General features: G+C 43.5%; 1 long non-coding RNA gene across 1 annotated transcript; it reads right to left on the bottom strand.

Moving 5' to 3' along the window:
• Positions 1-367: 367 nt before the first annotated feature.
• LOC123596719 lies at positions 368-9,296 on the bottom strand. The gene is made up of 3 exons (XR_006711824.1): positions 9,107-9,296; positions 1,072-1,133; positions 368-479 (listed from the first exon to the last, which is right to left on the bottom strand). It is a non-coding gene; the product is annotated as an uncharacterized LOC123596719 (long non-coding RNA).
• Between the last annotated feature and the right edge of the window lie 1,010 nt (positions 9,297-10,306).

Genomic DNA, 10,306 nt, shown 5'->3' with positions numbered 1-10,306 from the left:
TAGGTCGAATACCCAATTCCCAAAGTTAGTTACAGTGGGTCTTGTTTTTATTACAGGATATATTCAGATTGCTGTATTCTTCATTTGATGTAACAGAATGTTATTAATCTAAATATTTGTAAATAAAGTACTTATATCTAGATTTTAAAAAATAATCAGCAGACTCAACATAGCATTGATCATCTCTTCTCACTGCCCACAGAACAAAACACATCAGAATACGATGCACTCCTCCTCCAGATATCTCTCTCTCTCTCTCTCTCTCTCTCTCTCTCCGAAAGACCCTACTATCTAGCAGTTTCCCATCATCTCTGCCCCTGCCTATCCCCACATCCAAATAAATGCAACTATTATTATTATACTTCTTAATGTTCTATAGGCTTTTGAACAGTTTTCTTCATACTCATGTCCTTTTGAGAAGAGGCAAAGGGAGCAGCCTGAATATGGGCTTCTTCAAATGTGCTGATGAATATTTTGACCTGGAAAACCAATAGGAGTCATACTGTTTAGAGTTACAAGGTGCATTAGTCTATATATGCTATGCTATGCTATGTTAATAAATAAAAGCCAAAATTCAATTGGTTTAACAGATCCAATGATGGATGATTTGTGTCTCACTCAAGCAAAATCCAAGGGAGTTGGGTGGTAGTCTTATATTTTGTACCTCTGCCACCTGAAACAGGGAACCCAGGGTTCCTGGGTTCCTGGGAATCACAGAAAAGGAAGAGAGGCCTAGAGTATCATATGGGATATGGTTAAGGTCCAGACTTGGAAGTGGTTTACATCATGTAAAGCTACAACCCACTGCCCACAACAGTCCTGTGGTCACAATCAATTACAACAGTGGCTGGGAAATTAACATTTGGTTGCACAACAGTCTCGATCACAGTAAGGAATATGTTTTGTTTAAAATGCCATGTTAATTAGAAAGAAGCCTAAGTTGAGCAAATCTTAAGCAAAAAAAGTTTTCAGCATTAATTAAATTTGATCATCTTTAGTAAGATAAAAATGCAGTCTTGTTTCTTTGACAAAGGTTTAGAAAGAAATGAGACAGAGACTGATGAGCCTTACTTCTGCTGCAGCAATCTCTGGAATATAGTATCCGAGGGTGCTAGTCTTCTGATCATCAGGAGCTGGAAGGAGAAGCATACAGAAGCCTGATTGGCTGGGAGTTTTGACAGCTAACATGGTATCGGAAGATAATTTAACCTCTTCTGGGTTCTCCTGTGGCACTCACCACTAAAAGCTGGTGCTTAGTACAATCATGTCTAAGATCGTCCACTAATGATTGCAACCACGCTGAAGAGCAAATCTCAGGCCTCATGAAAGTCTTACAATGGGAGCAGAACTAACAGGAAAGTTCAGTGGGCAGGTGGTGCCACTGTTACCTGCTTTGTCCAGAAGTCTGATAAACCAGCCACTCTTCTTTCTGCAAGAGCTTGGGATTAAGCAATCTGTTAAACCAAGAAAGGTTATCCATTTATGTCAGAAAGAAGTTTTGATATGTTGCTTTCAGCTGGCATCTGCCAAACTTTCTCCATAACCCACCCATAATTTACGACTGCCTCCTCCACTGATGTTCAAATCACCATCCTCTGAATTACTAAAGTAGACTCTTAATTGGATTTTCAGCGCCCCTGGTCCACTACACCTGTTCTAGGCAGTAGAGTCACTTCCAGCCTCACCTTCAATTCGTTCTCCACACTGGAGCCAAAAGCATGGTTTGCCTAAATAAAAAATCTAAATGTCATGGTCATCTTTAAAACGCTTCCAGCTGCTCATGCAGTATAACCTGAGTTCCATGGCTTGCATGACCAGGTCCTTCTCATCTCTCCACTTTCACCCTTCCCTCCTCTCCCCATGCTGTATATAGATTGGCATTCTTTTTTTTTTTTTAATTTTTTTAACATTTATTCAGTTTTTGATAGAAACACAGCGTGAGTGGGGAAGGGGCAAAGAGAGAGAGGGAGACACAGAATCCGAAGCAGGCTCCAGGCTCTGAGCTGTCAGCACAGAGCCTGATGCAGGGCTCAAACTCACGGACTGTGAGATCATGACTTGAACTGAAGTCAGACGCTTAACTGACTGAGCCAGTTACAGGTGCTGCTACAGATTGACATTCTTTACCTTCCTTGGAAGTGGCAACATTTTTCTAATTCCTGATCCTTAATATACCCTTTCCCCTCTGTCTGAAATGTTCTTCCATCCAGCACCACCTTACTCTTGCCAAGCATTCAAGTCCCAGCTTAAGCCTTTCCACAGCCACCCTGCTCCTGTCCACCAAGTTGGAGAGATTAAGGTCACCTCTCGGCAACTTCCACCACCCTGCAATTGCTACTCCATGTTTATTGGACAAACTAGACAAAACTATTTAATTCATCATTCTATAATCAGAGCATAGGACAGCAGAAGAGGTACCAAATAAGCAATTACCAAATTAAGAACTTCCGCTCTACCCCTTTCCATCTGGCTAATTCCTACTTGTCATTCTGACTTCAGGTGTCACCCCACTTCTTGAAGTCTACTGTGACTCTAGTTTGGACATGGCACACAGTGATTCCCTCCACCAGGGCCCTCCATCTCACTGTGGCATAATTGTCTGTCCCCGCCATTTGAAGAAAGGACAGAGATGGTGCTTACTTGACACAGTATCTCCAGTTACCATTACAATCCCCAGTACAGAGTTAGCACCAGTGAGATCTACCAGATGCAAGAATGAATCCAGAATATCTTGCTATCTAAGCTGGAATTTTGACATAGTCTGACAGGAAGACAAATCATGGTTGAGATAACCTTCATAAATTATCTTAATTAACAAGAGGTACCCAGTTTTGTTGACCTCTCTGGGAAGTATCTGGCCTCCATGTGTGCATGGAGGTGCATTGGAAAGATCTTCCAGGGAGAGACTAGGCCATTCTCTAAAACCTCTCTGGATCTGCTTCAATGTTCAGACAGGCTCTCAGGCAAAGTCCAGAGTCCTACCACTCCAACCTAACCATTATCAAGGGGCCCTTCACAGTGACTGTAAGGTCATTTTGTTTCCTGATACCCAGAGACCAAGTCAGACCCATGAGTCTTATTATAGTAATATCAGTGCAAAATGAACAAGATCAATCCTAGTAAAACAAATAAGGTCCTTCAAAGAATATGGGTTTTGTCAGTGTGTGGTCACGATGCATTCATATTTTTTTTTATCAACATTCACTGAATATGTGATGACTGCCAAGGGAGAGATTAAATGCTGCACATGCATGAACACTGCATTCCTTATAATTGTTTGAATGGCAGATGTTATCTCTGTTTTCAAAGATGAAGAAACTGAAGCTGGGAAGAGTTAAATAAATGGCATGGGGTGCCAGGCCCCATGTTCATGTAACCCAAAGTTTATGTTCTATTCTCCAAAATCCTCTCATGGACAGGATCAGTTATTTGTCAACCATCACAAAGAAGACTGCCCACAAGAACTATTTCCCTGCCTTGGCCAGGCTCACTCTTCCTCACTTTTCCCTTCACTCATGCTTCGTGAAGCCCCAGGAGTCTCATGGAGGAGTCTTCATGTGTGCTCATGTGTCATTCACCCCCGAAGCACCACAGCCTCCTGCCCAGAGCTGCTCTCAGTGTGCTGGGGTAAAGGTTTCTCCCTCCATCAGCAGGGTCTGAGTCTTACTGCCTGGGGACTAATGTCTTCTGAATTTAGTCCAGACACCCTGCATTGCATAAGACCCAAATACAGTTCCACAGGGAACATGGGCAGGTGATGTCTACATTACTGTATTTCAGTCCCATGACCTGTCTCTCCCTGTGGCACTAGAGCAGCCTCCCTGTGCCTTGACCTTTTCTTCCTTCTCCTAGCAATCCCTCAGTCATTGTGAAAATAGATTCTTATTGGCTTATCTATGTCATCCTTTTAGGATTTAGCTTGGGATATGGCTACATAAATATCTTCTTACTACACTTGAGGGTTCCAAGTATGAACATACAGAAACAGAAATAGCTGTTTGAACTAGACACTATAAAGGACAATAAACTAAACAGTTCTCCCTGGTCTGTGTGTGCTTTAACTCAGCTCCTATACCCTTCACTCTCTTCCCTGAGGGGAGGGGAGGTTAAACTGTGGAAAACTCAAGCTCCAGAATCCTGTTATGGCAGTGTAGTGGTGGTGACATTCTTCCTTCTCATCCAGGAGCTCATGGGCATTCCTGTGTGATTCCCTCTGTGCTTACAGAGTGCTCTGCTATAGCACTGCTCTGGGAGACACTTATGGGGTGGCCATCTCCCATAGTCAATGAGAATGAATTTCTATCATTTATGGGTGTTTCATATGTCCCCTGTGCAGTGGACTCACCTAGGAGTATTGCTGTGACATTTCTGGTTTTATGAGAAGGCAGGCATATAGCTCTCAGCCCTTCTTCTGAAGCCCACTTGAAGGACTGTAGCTTCTATGCCAGCTGCTTTGGAGGGAGAATGCATGAGAACTACCTGTGGGAATGTGTGGGGCAAAATGGAGAGAATGTCCTAGGAGGAAGAGAAGAGAGAGTAACCTTGAGACCCAAGTGAAGATAAGTCTGTGGGCAAAGATATCCCAGCTACAAGATTGAGAAAAAAAATGCCAGGAAAGGACAGCATGGCCTGGGCTCAGGGAAAGTTGTATCTGGGCTGGAGGCACCTTTGAGGGGAGAGGGATATACATCATAGCAGCTTTTCTGCTTCTGTACCTTGGTCTGGTCCTATTTTGTTATGCTTTATCTCCACCAGCATGTAGACTGATGTGGGACAGTGTGCCTTGATAAGCTTGCTTCTGAAACTCGGCCCCTCTGCTTGCTAGGTGGTGCTGTCATGGGGATTGCTACTGGTGAGTCAGTGATGCAAATGTCTGTGTAAGGCTTATGGCATTTGGAGACACATACACACACACACACACACACACACACACACACACACATACACACACTGCATTATTTCACAGCATTGATGAGTCCCTGAAATAAATCATCTAAGTTATGTAGCTTGATTTGTGTTGGAGATCTTTAATGATTTTACAATTGCCATCCAAGAAACCCATAAAGTGGCCCTGAAGCATTTATAGTGTTTGTTTGAATATTTAATAGGAGCTTCTGGAAAACTGTTTTATCATGCACTACTTAGATTTGTAGGTGGATTGCTGTTTTATTTGGAGAATTATATACTTGCTAATCTTGCTATACAAAAAATGCTTTTATAGAGAGGTGAAGTTATGTTTACTAGGATGTTCCAGGGTAGGGATCATTATTTAAATATTGTAGGTTGGGAATTCAAACTGATAGAAATACAATCTAGTATTAAGACCCCTCCACTCTTCCTAGCCATCAGGGTGTCTACAAAGGTTGACCCTTCAACTTGGCCCTGGAAGTGCAGGATCCTTCACATCACAGGCACTAATGAGTCAAGGGAGGTCCTCTCTTGTGAAGTGCTCTCCCTAGAGTGTGGCAAGGAGCAAGGTCAACCTGGAAAGAAATAAAAATGAGACAAGATATAGGGAGTTGGGACTGGGAAAGAAGAATCTGTGGTTTCTCTGTTACTTTGTTTCTCCATTTCTTTACAACAGAAAAGACAAAATTCATATGGTCAATATCAAGATGGAGGCATAGAAGGAGAAGGCAGGAAACAGGCTCATGGGCCTGGCTTTTTTGGGGGGAAAATTCCAAGTGTGTATTGTCTAAAATGTGCTTGTATCTAGGTTGTTATGTGTAGATTTGTGTCCTCTCATCCTCAGGAATCTGGCAGGGGTAGTGGCAGCCATGGGAAAAAAAGTTGTGGAGATCTGGAGAATTCTAGCCATTTGTCTTTACTAGATCATGACTAACATTTAGTGTTCTTGGCAAGTAAAATGGTTTATACTAAGAAAAGAACTCTGAAATATCAGGGTTTGTAAAAAGACAAGAATATATCAGGTTTTGCCCATCATGTATCTGTGACACTCATGTTGTTTTTTATGTGACAGACTTTGTAGACAAATAAATGTCTGAGGAACATGGCTGGAGTGAAGCTGCAGTGTGGTCCTGGGGCTTGTAGGGGACAGCGGTGATGCCTCTTGGCCCAACACACAAGTCAGGAAGGGCAGTGATTGTGTGGGACAGAAGTAGCCCTGAGGGAAGAATGGCTGGGAACTGGGAGAGTCCACTGGGGGCTCTGATGGGTCCTGGAGGACCCAATGTGGGTGCCCAGGATGAGTAGACAGCTTCAGGCTGAGAGCAAAGAGCCCTGACTGCCAGCAATGAAGCAGATGGCTCTTTGGAGGAATTATTATCCTGATACCTACTGGGTGGGAAATCCAGTCCTCAGATTCTTGCATAGAGATTCTTGCAGCCAGGAAGCTTCTCCTGCCCAAACAACTTTTCCTAGATGTTTTCCTAGGACACCTGCTGTTCATTATTCTGTCTTCACTCAACAGTGCCACCTGCCTATGCCATGCCAGGCATGTTCTAAACCTGGAGACACGGCAGTGACCAAGTGAGACCCAGATCCTGTCTTCACCAACTCCCCAGGCTAGGGCAAGTCACATTAGCAAGACATGAGGAATTGAGTGTACAAACATGAAATGTTAGGGGGCGTCCAGCTGGCTCAGTCGGTGGAGCATGTGACTCTTGATCTTGGGGTTTGAGTTCGAGTACCACGTTGGATGGAAAGATTACTTAAAAATAAAGTATTTTTAAAACAAGTAAACAGACATGAAATGTTAGGTCAGATTCACTCTGAAACAATGTGACAAGGTTCACAGTAGACTTTTCAGCCTTGGAGATTAAACAGTTGCTAACAAAAGCAATTTACTTAACATTCTTCTAAGAGAATAGAGACGGTGTGGGGCTGAATTTGACTGGCTTCATTTCAGAACTCCTTTCAGTATTAAGAAGGGAAAGGTGATTATTCCTATCCTGTGTGTCCTAGTGATATTGGGAGGAGATGGACAGCTGTTCTATAAACTAACAAATGAATACATTTTACAGTAAAATGAGTATATACACATTACATAAATAGAATTATGTATATGTATTTTTAATCCTAATATATGGTTTGATCCTTTAGAATCCAACCATGTCTAATTGGTCTTTAAAACCACAATATAGGGGTGCCTGGGTGGCTCAGTCGGTTGAGCATCTGACTCTTGGTTTCAGCTCGGGTCATGATCTCACGGTTTTGTGGGTTTGAGCCCTGCATTGGGCTCTGCGCTGACAGTGCAGAACCTGCTTGGGATTCTCTGTCTCCCTCTTTCTCTGCCCCTCCCCCACTCATATTGTCTCTCTCTCTTATTATTAAAATTAATAAATAAACTTAAAAAACACAATATACATGCTGTCAAAGGTCCTTTATATAGTTTTTTTGTAACAGATGAATATATGAATAATGTAACTCACATATGAGTAAGGCATGCATCTTCAGCTCTGGCATGTAATTAAAGCACTCCCTGTAGCATCTTAAAATCTGTGAACCCTCAGTAGCTTTCTGTCTTATCCTCCTTCTGCTTCCAACCTCTCCCTCCCAGTAAGTCCCTGGGCTCTTACATGCTTCCAAATGTTCCAAGGGCCAGGACTGTCATACCACTCCATTCAGGGAGACTTACTGTCCAGCAGTGACCTGTGCTCTGCACACATGGGGGAGAATCCCTCAGCACTCACCATGCTACAAGGCACAGACAGTACCAGGAAACCTCTGCTGGTCAATGGAGACCACTGCCACTGGGAGAGTGGGGCACTCCATTGATCCTCATGTCCCACAATCACCACAATGCTGGAGCCTGTGCAGGCTGGAGTAGGAGCTCCAGCTCAGGTAGTGTGAAGAGGCCTTCAACACAGCTGGACCTGACTTTCACCTTTTGTGGCCACACCATCACGTAGCCTCTCCCAGTCCCAAGGGCCCCAGGAAGGACAATATCCAATTACACCTAGTTTTGATGTTCAAGTACTATTGCTCATAGTGTCACCACTCTTTAAATCACTTGGAGCCACTGCTTCTAGGAGCAGCCTATCCCTGGGACACAGATGATCATGAGACCCTAGACCCCAGGGTCAGACTGACTGTTGGTTCTTTTTGATTCTGGGCCAGCTTGGCAATCAGCTTGCCTTTTCATCTCGTTCAAACCTTGAGAATTTTATTTCAGGGGACTTGTTCATCTCCATCCACCTGGAATTTGTGATCCCAGGCCATCAGGCTTTCCCCAACAGGTGTCAGTTGCTTTGAATCTCAGGCAAAAGCATGATATGTCTTATCCATTCCTTTCCCTAAAGCCTTGGGCTCTGAGCATTCGTCCACCCTCCCAAGCAAGCTGACAGTTTGGCACAGGAATAGGAATAGTTTCTTAACAGAGAATAATTCAATAAAGCCCTTACTCAGTAGATTTCCCCACTATTTTAAAATTAGAATTGTTTATTTTATTTATTAATGTATTTGTCTACCAGTTTCCTCAAGAATCTTTATCATATTCTTTAAAAAGGCAATGGGAATAAAAATAGTTATATTTTCTGATTCCAGAGGCTAGGGAGGTATTGGGACTAGAACAGACATGAGGTAGTCTGACTCCCACACTCACTAGTGTATCTCACTGCACTTCTGGTAGCATAATGGACACCACCACCTGCAGCCAGTGGAGGGCAGTTCAGAGAATGGCCACCCAGCCATTCCTGTTAATTTATCTGGATGTATCAGGTGATTTTAATGCCAGTGAATGTGACCAGATTTACAGCCTGGAGCCTGGAGGTGAGGACAACAGCCTTGGGCATTTTATTGAATACCCCCTTGGCATCCATTCAGAAATTCCCAACAACTCCCAGTGGATGAGCATGACAAGAGTGTATGTGGAAGTGCTTCATAAACTGTAGAGTACTAAACAAATGTGAACGGCAGTTAACAGTAATTATTACTGATAATACCCAGGAGAAGTCAGAGCTCTCTCATCAACAGTCTGGCTTTCTGGAAAGCAGTGGATTTAAGACACACACAGCTGCACACTTAGCCCTTTGGAGACTCTCAGGCCTGGTTCCCCAGTACCATTGTCAGTGTTTCTCAGGTATGTTATGTACACTCTCCCTTGTCAGTTTCCCAAGGATGTTCATGCTCACCCCCATCACCTTACCTGTTAACATTTGCCAGGTGCTCTCTCCAGCTGAACTTGCTTTCAGAGCTCTTTGTAGATGAACTTTCACACCTTACCAGAGCCTCTGAGGTGGAGCCATTATTATCTAATCTCTGTTCTTCAGATGAAGAAACTGGAGAGGTGAAGCACTTTGTTCAACGTTAAAAGGGAGAATGCAAGTACAAGGCAAATACAAGTCCTGGCACACAGGAAGAGCAGAAGGAGCTGGACTCATGGTCAGAAGAGGAACTGTCACCTACCTGTGAGCTCTAAGGACTGTTGACCTGTCCTGACCAGGAGAAACCACTGCTTCAGTCTCCTGCCTTTTGATTTGTGCCATTTTCTACACACACACACACACACAGTGATATTGTGTTTTTTAATAAGAAATATATATTTAGTTTTCATCCTCTTTCTGGTTTTCCTAAAACCCTTGAAATTTCCTAAGGTTTGAGAGCAACTAAGGTGTCCTTTGTTATGTTAATAGTGACTCTTGGAACCCAAACAGGGCTGGTTGCCAGGGAGCCAACCCTGTGATTAAAAGGTTGAAACTGTCAGTCCCACCCCTGACCTCAGGAGAGGAGAGTGGGGCTGAGGTTCAGTTCAGTGACCCAGAGCCAATAATTTAATCAATGGTACCTGTGTAATGAAGACTCTGTAAAACCCCAAATGGGCTAGGTTCAGAGAGCTTCTGCATTGGTAAACATGTGTTGGTGCTCAGGGAAGCAGCACCTGAACACCATAGAAGCTTGGGGCCCTTCCCCCAAACCTCACTCTATGCATCTACCATACGGCTATTCCTGAGTTATGTCCTTGTATGATCATCTGGTGATCTAGTAAAACATTCTGAGTTCTGTGAGCCTTTCTAGCAATACTTAAACCAAGGAGAGGTATGATGGGAACTTTTGCTCTGTAGTCTGTGTGTCAGAAACACAGGTAACAATGGGGGTTTATGTCTATCATCTGAATTGGGGGGAGGGCAGTCTCGTGGGACTAAGCTCTCAATCTGTGGAATTTGATGCTATCTCTGGGTAAATAGTGTCAAAACTGAGTTGAATTTTAGGAAACAAAGCTAGTATCATGACAATTGCTGGAATGTGTGGGGAAATTCCCCCTCCAACACATTGGAATTGAGTCTAGGAACCCAAAACACACACACACACACACACACACACACACACACACTACCTCAGCATTCCC

Source organism: Leopardus geoffroyi, chromosome C1 (genome assembly GCF_018350155.1).
Source record: "Leopardus geoffroyi isolate Oge1 chromosome C1, O.geoffroyi_Oge1_pat1.0, whole genome shotgun sequence".
NCBI classification, from domain to species: Eukaryota; Metazoa; Chordata; class Mammalia; order Carnivora; family Felidae; genus Leopardus; species Leopardus geoffroyi.
This window is presented reverse-complemented; position numbering and strand designations above follow the sequence as displayed.